This window comes from Catharus ustulatus, chromosome 5 (assembly GCF_009819885.2).
Source record: "Catharus ustulatus isolate bCatUst1 chromosome 5, bCatUst1.pri.v2, whole genome shotgun sequence".
Classification (NCBI taxonomy): domain Eukaryota; kingdom Metazoa; phylum Chordata; class Aves; order Passeriformes; family Turdidae; genus Catharus; species Catharus ustulatus.
The window spans coordinates 42,113,155-42,128,888 of NC_046225.1; the positions used below are offsets into that span (position 1 = coordinate 42,113,155).

General features: G+C 43.0%; 1 protein-coding gene across 3 annotated transcripts in view; it reads left to right on the forward strand.

Moving 5' to 3' along the window:
- STOX2 (storkhead box 2) overlaps positions 1-15,734 on the forward strand; it is a 151,599-nt gene that overhangs the window by 37,523 nt on the left and 98,342 nt on the right. The window contains exon 1 of one of the 3 annotated variants that reach the window (XM_033059606.2): positions 1,470-1,619. The exons of 1 other annotated variant lie outside the window; for it this stretch is intronic. The gene's annotated coding sequence lies outside the window, so the exon portion shown is untranslated. Of the gene's footprint in view, positions 1-1,469; positions 1,620-11,439; positions 11,462-15,734 lie in introns of those variants that run through there. One more of the 3 variants, XM_033059607.2, reaches the window with a different exon arrangement.

Here is a 15,734-nt window from a genome sequence, read left to right on the forward strand (position 1 = left end):
ACGCCTCCAGTTGTTGGGGTGCCTCTTCCAGAGGTGAGGGCTGGGCCATGCACAGCTGGGATGGCAAACCCTTGGCAAGCCCCAAAGCCGAGTGTCCGGCGGGCGCGGGGCTGAGGGCAGCAGCGTGGCTGAAGCCGCGGGTGGCTCGGCATCCTCCCCAGCACCGAGTGGTTTTGCTGCTGCGTTTTCATCAGCTCCGGCAGCCGGCTCTGGGAAGCGAAGCCCGAGGGCTGGGGGGTGGGAGGGTACCCGGTGCGTATGGACGAGCCGCGCCTCGGGACTGCCCGGCGGGAGCCGCTAGAGGCCCCTCCAGGCGCGGCGATGGCGCCGGGCTCCGCTGAGGCCTCGGCGGGCGGGGCCGGGGGAGGGCCCCGCACTCGGATCCGGCCTCTGCAGAGATTCAGATCGTCTCAGCAGAAGGGAAGAGGAGAGGTGATTCTGGCCCTCTACTCCGTTGTCGTGAGACCCCCCACCTGGAGTGCTGCATCCAGCTCTGGGGTCCGCTGCATTGTAAAGGCGTGGGCATGTTGGAGCGGGTCTAGAGGATGACCATAAAAATGATTGAAGAGCTAGAGCACTTTTCTGGTGACAGGCTGAGAGACTTGGAATTATTCAGCCTGGAGAACAGAAGGCTCTGGGGAAACCTTGAGCATCCTTCTAGTACCTAGAAGGGGCTTATTAGAATTACAGAATAAGGATCGTCGGGTCCATCGCCTGGCCTTGCACAGGACCATCCCCAAGAGTCACACCAGGTGCCAGAGAATATCGTTTAAAGGTTTCTTGGACTCTGTCAGGCTTGGTGCTATGACTACTTCCCAATACCCTATGGGTGAAAAACCTTTTTTCTAATATCTAATCTAAGAAATATGGGGACAGACTTTTTAGCAGGGCATTTATTGATAGCACAAGTATTTGTGGTTTTAAACTAAAAGAGGGTTTTAGACTGAATCCAAGGAAATTTTTATGAGGCTGGTGAGGCACTGGAAAAGGTTGCCCAGAGAGGAAGTAGATGCCCCATTTCTGGGAACATTCAAGGTCAGGCTGGATGGTGCTCTGAGCAACATGATCCAGTTGAAGATGTTACTGCGCGTGGCAGGGATTTGGAACCTTTGAAGGTCCTTTCCAACTCAAAGCAGTCTGTGATCCTGTGAAAAGGGAGGCAATGCATTGTGGCCCTCTATTTTTGTGGGATCTTTGGCACCAGTCCTCTTAGTGCCTCCCCAGACAAAACCTACAGGAGGTGGGCTGTGCTGAGACAGTGTCAGTGGGTGCACGTCTGCCTCAGCAGTGGACCAAGGCAGATTCCTTTCCAAATCTTGTCTGTGGCTCAACCTCCACAGATCCCATGTTTTGCACCAATTTCTGCAAGCACCTTTCTGCTGACGCACAATGTGAGATCTGGATTATTTTATTCTGCCTACGCTTGTCACAGTCTCTGGGAAATCTGTGCCAGTTCAGGTCACTGGTACTTACTTATTCCCTATTTTCCTTTTTGTCCTCCCTCTCTTAGTCATGAGGGTTTTAAGGCAGAAACTACTGGTGGTCTGAAGACTTCAGCTGCATATATTTATCATATGGATTGTGTTTGGCCGTTGCAAAGTATGTTTGACTGTGCTAAGGTAAGTGGCTAAATGCCTTGGTGATTTATAGTCCACTTAGGGCACAAATGTAATTATTCATTTACCTCATCAAAACAAAGAAGTTCAGCATTAATGAGGGTAGTTCATCACAGCTCAGCTGCCCTGATGTAGTTTGAAATTCAGGGATCTCAGATGGGCTCTGGGAAGGGTGCAGAGAAAACAACCTGCATGCTTGGTGTGTTTTCAAGCAAGGTGTTGCTGGGTGTTGGCCCTGTCCTTGCAGCCTGCTCTATTTGGCCTTGCAGTAATTGCAAGTGAAAGGGAAGTATTTTTTTTCTATCATGAATACTCCTGGATATATTTTTACAGTTTTTTGGGTAATCTGCTAAATATACATAGTGTATATAATAGCAAGCATTATGCGTTTAAAGTATGTCCAAAGCTGTTTTGCAAATGTATTGAGGTACTCCTTCACATTCAGAAACTTTATTGAATTTTTGGCAAACACTTCTGTGAAAATGATATATATGTAGTCACTTAAAAACAAGTGATATGTGATCAACTGATGAAAAGCATGTTTTACACTCTTTTTCCTTTCCTACATCTCCAAATGATATAAGTTTTTATTTATTTATTTTTAGTTTAGAGGCATGCCAAATTGGCCTTTTCAGTATAGATGTATTATTTTTATAACCTTAAGTACAACAGCACTAGGAATGAAGTTCTGAGCTGAAACTTGAACTCCCAGCTTTCTGCCTTGCAATCAGATTTTGTATTTGCATTTTTAAGCTTGTAAAAACTAGGGAGTTAAAAGTTGTGCAAATGGTACTTCAGCATGTTTCAATAACACTCAGGCTGCAACGCCTGTCTGCACAGCTCACTCCATCTACCTAGGTCTACCTCTCTGCTTTTTGTCTTCCTTATATTGTTTAGGTTTGTCTAAACAAGAGGCTGGCTACTTATACACAGTATCTTCTTCTATTTTCAAGTGTAGATTTACAGTGCAAGAAGACTGGGGAAATGCTTCAGAAGTGAGAAGAATGGTGAAAGGGAGGAAAACCCTTCGTGATCCATGACTTTAAAGGGATAAATGAAAGATATATTTCTATTAGCTCTACCTCATGAAGATTTTAACAAACCATCTTCTTATGATGGGAGGTCTAGGAGAGAAATTGAACTGCTCATTCATCAATCCATCAGCAGTCACCTGATTGTTTCTCTCACAATCCCAACTGCTCAGTCTACAGCAGATGGGTTGCCCTTCCACACCCTTCTTTGTTCTTTCTTAAGGGTCCACTTCTGTTTCCACCAAATCCCTTCCTTCAAAGCTGCTCTTCATGGAGCTGTCTGTCCTCATTCTCCATCTTGTCCTGCTTTGCAGCTCTCTTGGATGTGCAGTGCTGTATGGCTTGTTCCTGCTTGTATCCCATGGTTCTGCATATTGTTCCTGGGAGGGGGAATGGTCACCAGGATCCTGCAAGCAACCTGACGGAGTCCAACAAGTATGCAGCCATTTACCAACCTGCAGTGAGTGTGCAGTGTCAAGCCAAGACAACAGGGATGAAGGGCAGGAGATGTGATGGAGACAGCCAGGTCAGGGGTAAGGACTGCCAGGTTCCTGCAGCTGAGCTGCCTCCTTGCCCTCAGCCGCGGTTCTGTCCTGGGATGTGGCACTGTTGCCTGTCTGACCCTCTGGAGGCTTGTCTTAGCTTCAGTGTAGCAGGCTGGGACATAAATGAGCAAAGGGGAAGAAAGAAGACATCTTGGAAAGTTTTATTGGTGACATGGCAGCAGGTCAGAGCAGACTTTGCCTGGGGCTCAGCCCTGATGTCACTGGGATCTTTACTTTTTAAAGCACTAGAATAACAAACATAGCAAAGTGTACAAGAGAGAACATGACACTCTCCTCTCTCTTTCCATCTCTGTCACTATCTCTGCTTTTCTTTGGTCCTGGGAATGTTCCTCTTTGTCAAAGAGGGTATAAATTATGGGATTTACTTCTGAGCAGCCCATGGAGTAGCCTGGGGCAAGTCATTCCTAGAAGGTGCTTTCCTCTTCTTAAATGGGTCATTAACGTTTGCAGCTAAATACCAGAAGCAGAGAGAAGAGAGAAACAAATGGGGAAATAGTTTCCTGAAGGGAGGAAGAAAGAGCTGTTATTCATATTCACTCACCAGAATATTCTTAGATGTGTGTGGGAACAGCCTAACAAAAGCAGGGAGGTACAGGCAAGCCAGGTGACAGTGATGTGCCTGGGATAGTCCTGAGGGAGTTTGAGCCATGTCATCCTTAAGCAGGGATGTGGTAATTCTTCCTCAAGGAGGTTTCTTATGTCCCATCTCTGTCCCCTTCTTCCAGTACAGGGAACTGTAGGAAGGGGGGTTGTTTACAGAGAAACTCATCAGTTTTGGTTGCTGCTGTTTGGTTGTTGCTTAGTTGTGCTGTTGTTCTTACTTGGGTGCAAGGAGCCCAAGGGAGGCATTGCAATGCAAAGCTGATCTCAGACTGCTCTCCTGGAGATCCCAAAGTATCCATCTGCTCCAGTGTGCTCTTCCAGAATGGCAGGATTGTGCCAGTGAGGCAGGGGCAGTTCTTGTCAAAGTGATGGGAAAAATGTGGCTCTCAGAGACCTGGAGAAGCACTCTATACAAGAAGTTTGTGTAGTCTGTGGGGAGAAGAACAAACTCCTGAAGGATCTGGTTTAAGGTTTGAGGCAGGTTAGGAGAAAAGCAAAGGAATAGAGCTTGCTGCCTCTCTCCGTTCCCTACTGTCAGATGACTTTTGACCCTAGTCAGATTTCATTATTTTGGGTAGGTAATTAACAGCCACTCTTACTGAGTAATTAGGGGAGTGTGTGATTATATTGCTGAGGTGGGGGGAAAGTTGTACCTGCAAAATTCAGCTGGCAGTTCTGGTTTCATCCGTGTGCCTTGTACCCAGTGGTATAAGGTCCTAATATCCCTGTAGATCTTCTTTCCCATGGCAGCAGCTGTAGGAGGTATTGTTATAGACTGCTTTTTCTTTTTTGCCACTGGCCATCTGAAAAGAAAGAGTGATAAAATAGATTTTTAAAGATGATATGCAAGACAAGCAGTTTGTGGAAACTGGAAATGCTGGCATTGTTCTGCATGGTTGGCAAGGCTGCGGGAGTTGGGAAGGGTTGTGCTGAACTTCTGTGGCAAAAGAATATGAGCAGTTTGGTGGTCATCTCTCCAAGCTGTCATAAAATACTAGGTCTTGGATTACAGTGGCAGCACCAAGATTTAAATGCTGTGCCTATTATGCTGTAGCTAAAAGGAGACAAAGTGTGTTGATAAGTAGCAAGGTTTTGCACCTGCTTAATCAAATTAGCCTTCTTTGCCATATTTCACTCATGTAGATGCTTCTAATAGGTGCTGATGGATCTACTGTGGCATAAGAAAATAACATTTGTGTTGCCTGTTACATTAATTTCCCTGATAAAATGAGGCTACCAGGATGACCCATCTGACTGCTGTGGTATTTCTATAAAGAGCAAAATTGAGTACTGTTGTTATGATTAGTATATAAAAGTATTAAGTTTGTTGTCTTAACTATGCTGTGTTTTCTCATGTTCTCTCTCATGCTGATTGCTAATGACAGGCTTTGGCAGGAGCTAGCCTAGGCAGTCCTTCCTGTGATGGGAACCAGATGGATGGTTTTGCTCTGGCTGCCCCTACCATTGAGCACCAGCAACAGGAGGAGGGGGAGCCCTTTTGAGGGGAAGTGGGGAGGGGGGACGTTTTTAGAAAACTCAAGGAATAGTAGAGAACCAACTCTTGTCTATCCACCACTTCCCTTGAGGCTCCCAGTTTTGCAACTTCTAACCTCACCCTTGGCTTTACTTCTTGGCTTTCAAGCGATTGTGCTGTATGTTACATTTTCATTACTGGTAAAATTGATGGAAAATCACATTTTATTATGTGCAAAATGCAGTGTTCTTGACTGTCAAAACTCCATTCAGCTGGAAAAAATCTATGTGAGGCACTCTTTTATATTTCATGTATTTTGTGCATTGGTTGGAATGAAAAAATAATGAAAGGCTGTATTTTGTCAACTTTTGCATCTGTCTGACTGGCAGCACTGACTGATTTGTTTTTTAAATGTATTTATTTCTTGCAGTGAGCATTATTATTCTCCACCCTTTCACGATAGATGCAAATAATATGTGGAATGTGCAAATAATATGGGAAAAAGAGGGATGCAAATTATTCAGTCCCTCCAGGTAGGTCTGAGAAGAAACTGGAAATGTGACTGCAACATAAAAACGTGCTGTCTTTGTACCAGCTGCAGCAATGATAACAGGGCTACTGTCTGTCTGTGTTTCAGGTTTCTGTGAACACATCTATTGCATCTTTTAAAATTTGTTTTTTAATTTTTTTTCCCCTTTCCTCTCCTGCTGTGAAACTTTAAATGGGATCTGGGCACGCTGAATATCTGAGGTACATCACTCTGTCCATAAACCCTTTTGCCCCTTGTGGGGCCTCTGCTGCTCAGGTGTGGTGAGCCCAAACTGCTGAGGCTCTTGGGCTGAGCGCAGGGAATGAGCTAAAAATCCTTGGTGTTAGGGAGGACAGGTGGGTACCGCTCTTGAGATCCAGGCTGAAATACCTTTTAGCATGAATCAAGCTTCCCCTCAGGGGAGAAACGTGGCTTCCCTTCCTGCACAGCCATGTGCCAGCTGTGTTGGTACGTGGGCATGAGTCAGATGGAAGGGAGCCAGGCTGATTGGCAATGTGAGATGCTGAAGCTCTTGGGATGTCTTTGCAGCAGGAATAGGTTTTGTTCTGCCTTGCCATTGCTCCTAACCATGCTCCTGCCTGGGAGAAGTTGTCATGCCACTTTGCACTGCTGAGCAGGGGGGATGTGACCCTGGGTGTCTCAGCCATGCTCTTGAGTGCTGTCTGAGGCAGTAACTGGGGGAGGATGGTGAGGTGCAGCTGACAACCCATCCTGCCAGGAGCTGGGGTGTGCTCTGTGGATCAGGCACACACGTGATTCAAGATCTCCCTGCAAAGTGAAAACAGTGTTTTGTTTCATTACAGCTTTTTTAAAATGTCAGAATTGTTTTCCTACTTAGATCACTGTAATTGCAATTTCAAGCGAAGAGCCTGTGAAAAGAAGTGTCAGGGTGTTCCTTCTCAGCATTGTTTCATTGTTGCCATATGTAAAATTCACTCCCAATTCCAGTAAAGATTTTAATGTGACAACAAATCTTCAGTTACTCTAAATATTTAAAAAGTGATATCTTTATTATTGCTAATTCCATATAGATTTTTCTATCAGAAGAAAAAGTAAACTCTACAGTAAAAGCTTACCCACAAAGTGGTAGAAGTAAAAGCTTACAGAAAGATCTAGATCTTTCTTTGTAACTGAGACACTGTTTATTTCTGCACTTTTTGGCCCTCAACCCTCTATGTGTTAAAAGCTCTTCAGTGTGAGCTATTAGTCATTAGGAGAACCCTAATCTGGAGATCTTCCTGGCTGGAGGAGGGTACCTTGCTGTGCTTTTGCAGTTAATTTGCTCCAAAATCCTTGTAAGGGTGCTGAGCTTATGAGAACTTGCTGGCTGGAGAGTCGATGGTCAGCAGCACATTTGTTTGAGTGCGTCAAACAGAAGAGGATTCCAGAAGCTTATACTCAGAGCAGTGCCCGCTGTGAGATCAGACAAGGTTGTTCGAAGCTTGATCCAGTCATGTCAGACTGGGAAGTCTCCAGAGATGTAGATAGCACATCCCTGCTGGGCAACCTGTTCCAGGAAACTCTTGATTTTTGATGTTTGTTGTCACGTCAGACGTAACATGTGACACTGTTCTCTCTGTAGATGATATTCCTGAGATCCTTTGTTTAGGAGGCAGTGTAAGTAATGACCCCTCAAGCCTAGGACACTTCTACATGGTGCTCTCTGCCACAAAGACGTGAGTGCAAGGAATGAGGACCTACTTTGTCCTCTTTTGGGGATAGGTACGGGGCAAGCAAAGCCATCCTGCCGATCAAAGGGGTGAAAACCAGTCCAACCCCTTCTATCCCTGGTTTTCCTTGACCTTTTTGCCACAGCCACGTCTAAGTGATGCAGTAGGAATGGTGGTGCTCCTGGGCTGTCCTCTCTCCCCAGTCACTGATACATCTGTCCTGGCTGAAATAGTCTGTCCTGGGTTGGCAAGCTGGTAGATGTCACTGCAGTTAATAGCAGGGCTGAACCTCGGTGCCCACTGCTGGCAGAAATAATTCTCGCTATTTATGTTCAGACACAGGGCTGGGGCATTGTAGCACCTCATTCAGGGCCTGAGATCTCCAGTGTGAGCCTTCAGAGAGATGGGCACCTCCTGCAGTTTCAGTTGGGGGTAGAATACTAAGAACCACTGGCAGGATGCAACCCAGGAGATGCCTATAGGACTCCCTGCTTATTTGCATTTTCTAATCTGCTGCCTAAAGCATTATCTTGCTTGCTCAGACAAGTCATTCACCACATCAGGAACGTGTGGGAAAATAACTCAGAATAACCAGAGGAAAATAAATGGTTGTGTAGTTGGCCATTTGGAGTTGAGCTAGCTTGGGAATTTTTTTTCTTTCAGCAACACCCTGAAAAAAATGTAGCGCAAATGGGTGTGAAATATAGAGAGAGTTTGCTTCCTTCTTGCATAGGCATATATCCAAAAAAGACTACAGTAAATATAGAGTCATCTACTGCTCAGTGCTTTGGTAGGGCTTTAAAGGATCTAAAGGCTCAGTGTATTTGACTGGTAGGACATCGGATCTTCCCCACTGAAATGAGCTTTGAAAACAAGTGAAGTCTCTGACACAGCAGAGAGAAGCCACAGTGATCACCTGGGGTGTTTCAGTGTGCTGGTCAGTCACCCAGACTCGACTTCACCCCTTGATTCTCCATTTGGACTTGGAGAGAAGATTCCAGACATAATGTAAGTACAGAGGGGGAAACCATGTCCTTTGTTAAGGGCAGCAAAATGAGACTGCAGTGGGTCAGATCCCAAAAGGCACTGATACTTGTTACTGGGGTGAAAGAAAAAAATGTGTTCAGGCTATGGTGCTTCTGAAAAATGCGGAATTACTTTGCTTCTGTGAGATGTAAAGTGGATTTCACAGCTACTGTTTCTGTTGCTATTTAGGAGACATCAGTGAAAAAGAACAGGATAATGTCTTCTGCTACTGTAGGAATGCCAGTGTAAATGATTTACTTCCTAATTAGTAGACATTGCTCTAATGATATTTAACAACAAGTTATTTGTATCATATCAAACCCTCTATTCTAAAGGTGGCTTTTCCCTCTGTTGGGTGTTAAAGCAGTTGCATGGATTAATCACACTATAATGCAGCCAAACAGCTCATCTCTGCTTGACTCAGGGAGAAGAGGCTTTTTGGCTTCATTCTCTCATGAGGAAAATCACATCCTACTTCTACAAAGTATATTTTGAAAATAAAAGCTGAAGTTTAATTTAAAATCACTAAACAAAACACCGTGTTTTTCCCAGCAAATGAGGTCATGCAGACTGATTGCCTGGCCCATCTGTTGCTGTTCATAAGTATGTTATATTTTTAAAGGCCAATATTAAATGTATTATGTAGTTATCGACTGTTTTTTAAAATTCCTCTTGGCTTGTCAAGCACTGTCATTATATCAACCGCTGTTCTTAAAACAGGATTTTGGTTAAAATAGTATATACCTGCCATCTGGTTGAAAAATGTAAGCTTCCTACACAACTAAGTGGAGTTGAACTATGGTATTAGGAATAGCTCATGTTCTCTTGAAAATAGCAGCTGATGGCAGATTGCAGAAATCAGCCAGTTATCAGTTGTCATTAAGCTATTTGATATCTGACACACATGGAAAGCATGCTATTTATAAGTATGCAATTATGTTATAGAAGTATTTTTTTTTCTCCTTCCCTTTACCCATTTGAATATGTTGGTTTGACTGGACTGGAAAGCAAAGTCTCCCTTAATATTCACAGAATAGATGTGCTGCAGACTGAAGGTGTGCCAGACTGTTTATAACATTTCTGTCATCAAAAAGTGATCTGAGAGGGGTATAGAAATAAATTTGGTGTTCCTGTGCTATAGAGCTGTAGGTGTCTAAAGAGAAATGTCAGCTACAAAGAGCCCAAGAAACAGAAATACGTGGAACTAACCGGTAGTAGATTGCAAAGTTAGAAATCACAATGGAAAAGAGGAATGTTACTTCAATACATATTTGCATTTTGGCTAGCAGGAGAAAATAACTCAAGTCTTAGCATAAACTAAAGCAGAAACATATAAAGGCATAATTATTTGCTAAACCTGGGCAAGGCACCAAAGACTCAGAAGTATAGATTAGTCACTAACATGAAAGCTTAATGCTAACCACTAAGCAAGGACTCATACAACACAGGGCAGAGGGTGCTGCTGGAGAGGGCTGTGAGGCACGGTGATGCTATGACCTGTTCCCTTGTTACAGCTTGTGAGGTAACTGATAATTACAGAAAACAAAGCAGAAAGAGCCCACTTAGAAAGTGGGATGAAGAATTATTTTGTGAGTGGAAATGCGAACAAAAAAAGCAGTCAAAATGGGATTGGGTGCTTTAAGGCTAATAATTTTATTCGAAGGGGATGTGAGAAGTTGTTTTCATGTGGCTGAAAGTTAGACCTTGATTAATCTGCAGCAATGACATTGAAACCTCGTGAGCACATCCTGCAAGATTTTGTAAAAAGTAAATGTATATCACGAATACATAAAATATAATAAGAAATAAATTAAAATATAATAATATATAAATATCTGATTAGTCTCACTTTTTTTTGTTATATTAGACAGAAATATTCTGAGTACAATGAGGAGTTTGACCCCACTGAAAAACCCCCAATCTCTTATTCTATATAAGTGTTGTCTGGAAAATTAAGGTCTATGGTGTTTTGGCTTCAGCACAGTCTTTATCAGGTTTGAAGCTGTTGGGTTTGAATCTGAATCCTCTTGCTTTTCAAATGACATCTGAGATTCTGGTTGTGAAAGGTCTCTAGTCATTTTGCTCTTAAAAGTTACTTCACTCATAGCCATCCAACCATAATAAAAATGTGTTCTGCTTCATAATTATAAATTTTAGGTTTTAAGGCCAGCAGAGGTATGTTCTAACAGAAAATTAGGTAGCAAAGGTATAGGTCAGAGGTTGTGGTTTGCTTTTTATTCGTTGACTTTTCCTCATCAGAGTATTTGAAAATTTTATTGTGGAGACTAATCACGTCTCCCTTGCTTCAGGCTTTTGCAGACCTTCTTAAGCCATCAAAGCAGCTTCAGCAATCTCAGCATTTTGGCAACATTGCAGCTGTCTTGACCATAAAAAGACTTGTAACTGGTGCAGAGAGCGCCTCCCACAATGGAGGGTTTGCAGGAATGAGGGATGCCCAGGAGCCATTGCGGCTCTCCAGCGCTCCTTCCCAGGTGTGTTTACCACATGCCGGCTCTCCGTGCTTTCCTGCTAACCAAGCTGGTGTTCCCAATGAAAATCGAGGTCTGCAGCTGCTGGGGCGAAGCCTCCTGCTGGCACAGAGAAGGCGGGCAGAGGAGGCAGGGGCAGACCTCCTACTGAGTGAAAAATGCAGCTGTTTGTCAGTTCAGGGCAGTTTGACAGAAAGTGTCTCTTCCTCTTCACTTCCCAGACTGCATACAGTTATTTGCAATTCCAAGCTGCTTATTCTCTAATTTAGTAGCTAGTGACTCATCTGCCCTGGTGTGCTCCTCCTTCCCTCCCAAGCCACCAGCTCTCCCTGCTTGCTCATTTGCTCACCAGCCGACGGGAGCAAACCTGCTGCCTGGTTTAGTTCCTTTGGCTCAGCCTTCACAGGTCATTTCACCTTCCCCATCCTGGCGAAAGGTTAGTGAAAGCCCATTTATCTGCATCTCTGTCTTTGATTTGTAATTTTTTCATGTGTTTAGCTGCACAGCAGATGGCTAATAAAAAAACCCAATCAAATAATCTGAGTGTGTCTTGTGGGGGGTGGTTGGCAGAAAAAATTGGAGGGGAGAATAAGCGCTCATGGATCAAAAGTAGCTGTGTAGGCAATTTTATTTAAGGACAGAACACAGTATTTTGTTTTACTTCTCACATTTGAGAAAAAAAAGTTAAAAATGCTGACTATAGTTGAAGAAAGCATTTTTAAGTGTATGAAAAATTGTAAAGGTGGTCAGGAGTGGTCCTTGGTAGTTAGGTTTCAGTGTGAGAAGTATCCTGGAAGACAAGGAGATTTCTCAAAGGAGCTTGATGGTTTTGAAACTGTATAACAAAATATTCCTTTATTATGTAGGCAGATGCCAAAAGTATGTGGTGGCATGTTACACCTGGCATTTTTATGTGGAGGTTAGGAAATGATGTAGCAAAATGCAGTTGTTTTTTCACATGGGTTCTAAGGGTATTGCATGTCCAAATGAATTCATTGTGTCAGGTGTAAATGTGAGAACTTCCTCTCAGCAGTCCTGAAGTACTAAACTTTTCCCAGCAGAAACTTCTCTTGGAAATGAGCTTTCTGGGTTATTGTTCTGGTGCTGTTCTCAGGTTAACTTTTCCAGGTCAGGTTTTCTTTTGTAAACTGAAGTAATTTTCTCAGCTTCTCAAATTCTGACCTCTTTATGTCAGTGGGGAATCTGGTAACACCCATATTTAGGCCACCAGATGCACTGAGTTATGAGCATTTGGGGCTTTTCCTTTTTTTAGGGGAAGCAGGAGGTGAGAGAGAGGAACTCTAAAACTGGTTTTGTTTGCACCAGCATATAACTTGCCTTTGGCTTAAGGGAGTATCTTTTCTTTGACTTGGGAAGTTCTGCTTTTACTAAGAGAGCTAGAAAATGAAAATATTCTTACCATGACCTACATTCCTTGAGAAACTTTAGTTGTGTCAGAAAATATGTGCTTTGTCTGACCACACAGCCTTTAAAGTAACAGCAGCCAGAAAGGTTCTGGGATTGCCTAAGAAATTGCAAGACTGAGGAGAACTTCCCAGCACCCAGTGCATAACTCAGGTACCTTGCTGAAGGGCACCAGTTGATAAAGCAGTCAGTTCCAGTTGGGAGCTGCCCAGGAGCACCCTCCAGGCTTTTTGTGCTGGGGATGCAGTTCTCTCTTGTTCCTGCTTCCTCACAGTGACTGCAGCCTTTCCCTATCATCTCATGTTGCTCAAGATGAGAACATGTGCTGAGTTCAGGATCAAGTTCCATGGGCAACATCCAATATAATGTCTAATCCGAATTTTTTTTTAATGTAGTTTAAGTTTTATGTCATGTAGTGGTTGCTGGTGCCAATAGGTATTTTGCATATATATTACTGAGTATATTGCACAGAAAATTAGTGTTTTGGGTTAAGATGAAGAAAGACTAAATTTTAATGTCTGTAGACTTGGCACAAAGCATTCTTGGGGGCAAAAATGGTAGAAGCAACATGAGGCTCATCAGGGCAGTATGTTCTGGCATAATGACATTCCACAATGTGAGAAAGCAGATATTTAGGGTTGTATGCATGCAGTGTAGGATGTGCATGTAATTAACAGTCTTTCTATTTTTCTTAAGATACCTTGGAAATTTATGTGCTGAAACCTAAAGTTAAAATCTCTGAGGGCAACTGCTTTCAGCTTAAGAAGTGGCAGGTATTTAATTTCTAGTACAACCTAAAGTTGTGATGCTCTCCTGCCTATGGGTTATGATGGACAAAACCTATTTCAGGGTATATATATATGGACTTTGCTATCTCTGTACCGGAATGTATGTGACATTTTTCTGTCTCTGTTATCACCAAAGCCCTCTAGGGGAAGGATATGTTTCTGTTGCCATTTTATAGCTGAGAGCATGACAAATACATGACCACATACTATGTTTTTCCCCAGGGCTTCTGCTTCATACTAGTTACACAGGTATATGAGGGGAAATACCTAGGGATTCAAGTGAGGGACGCTTAAATCTGGGCTGTTGTACTAGGAGGGGTGTCCTTGTCCACAAGGCAATGCACTTGTGGCATTATTGCATCACCTCAGGGGTTCATACATCTTCTCGCCAACTGGATATTTTCATAAGAAGGTACAGGGAGAACTGGAAACTAACATGCTTTACCTGAAATTATGCAAGGATCCTTATTAAATACTTTATTTTTGCTGTAGGGGAGACTTGCTTCGTGACTGTGGTTATTATGTGCAATAATAATGGTTGTGAAGTACTCATTAAACCCTGCTGCAGAGGATGGTTTTGGTGGGGGGGTTCCCATGGGCTCAGGAGGCATTGTGTCCATGTCTTTGTGATTCTGTACTGTTCAGTGTGAAAAAGAAGTATTTCTGCTCTAGATAATATAAAGAATTATCAAGAGGCTTTAGAAGAACAATGTCCTTTGGACTTTTTAAAAATGAAAGCGTAATAAAAATGTTTCCTTGACTACAGGGAAGATGCAGGCATTCATGTGTACAAGTGGTGCATTATATTACCTTCTCAGGTAGCAAGCAGAAGCCCACGCTTTGTTCTACTTGAGGACTGATTTGAGTTGTCCTTGGATCAAGGTCCTGTCTAGTTTAAAGGCTCAAATTGAGTCATACGAGGTGCTGCAACTGCATACATAGTCTTTGCTCATGACAAATGTAAAGTTATTTGAATTATTTGGCATCTCAAGTAAAAGCCCTGGGGTTAATATTGTAGAGATAATGTTCAGCTGATGTCTGGTCGTTTCATTATGAGTGGACTACTGAGAAAAAAGCAGGGATGTTGGTTTGTATGCTACTCGGTTAGTTTCATGGTGCTGACCACTCCCAGGTAAAGCCTTACTTAGCAATGTAATGCTGGTTAACTCATTTTAAACAGGAACAGGCTGAATTCAACCAACCAACAAAGATCTAAAGCAGACTTGCCAAATTCTTGAGGGTTGCTGATGTGTGATGCTTCTCAGCCCTGATTTAAATAGATGTTTGGTATCGCCATCACTCTACTCCTATCACCCAGCAGAGATTCCATGCATTCAGCAGGGCTGCAGGATGAGCTGGGTGGAGTGGCTTGTGACCATGGAGCAGAGCCCCAAGCATCTTGTCTCACTCTGGATCATCAGGGGGCATGTAGGAGGCTGGAGTGGTAGCAGTGATCTTTCTTCCGCTGTAGTGCCTACCATGCTCTTCTTGCTTCAGACAGACACTACTGGAGCCCCTGGATTTCTAGGAAAAAACATACTAAAAGCTTAGGACTGGACTATCTGTCACAATGCTGGCTTAGCTTATGGGCAGGAATGAGAGAAATGGGAAGGATGGCTCCTTTGCTTTCCTCCAGGGGTAAGGAAGCTGGACAGAGGAAGCCAGCTGGCTGTACTTCCCCTTTCTTATCAGTTTATTCAAAGGAAAAATGAAGGAGAAGCCTGAAACTTGGCCAGTTACATAGATTCCTTGGGCAGAACCAGGCACAGCAATGATATTAACTGTCTGCCTGTACTCAGTCTGTGTAAGATAGAAAAAGGATGTATTAATTAATTTTTCCTCCTTCTATGAAATCTCTGTTAACCAGACTAGTACAGGGATTATCAGTTTGAAGAAAGGTTTTTTAGAATGACTTTACTACCATAACATCTTCATGCCAGTTTTGGTTCAAGTACCATGTGGAGACCTTGGAATGCTTCATGTCTCACACAAAATTAGATTCACATCATACGTTTTCATATCTGTGCATATGTGTGACATGCCTGTTAAATGCAATGTGAATGCATGCAAATCAACTTTTTTTATGACCTAACTTCCTTGAATGGGTTTTAATCATGATCAACTTTGTTGAATTTGATTTTGAGTAGAATGCTAATAAACTATTTAAAATGCACAAACTTTGCTTCTGGAAAATATTCTTAGTTCATGAAATGGATCAGAAATAGTAGTCTGCTGCAAGAGAATTTCTGTTCATCTTCTTAAAGGCAGGAGATAAGATTTCAGAATCAGATTAAATATTTGTATTCCACATTCAGAGACCTCCTTGGTTCTGTCTGACAATCAATTAATCCTCTTCGGGGTCACAGTCACTCTGGTCTGCATTTACCTCTTTCATGTTGTGCATGAAGGACCTTTTGTAGACTCTTAATGCACATTTATTTGGAAGTTGAAAATTGCATTGGAGGCTTGACCTTCCCTCATGTTTGTTTGTCTTTG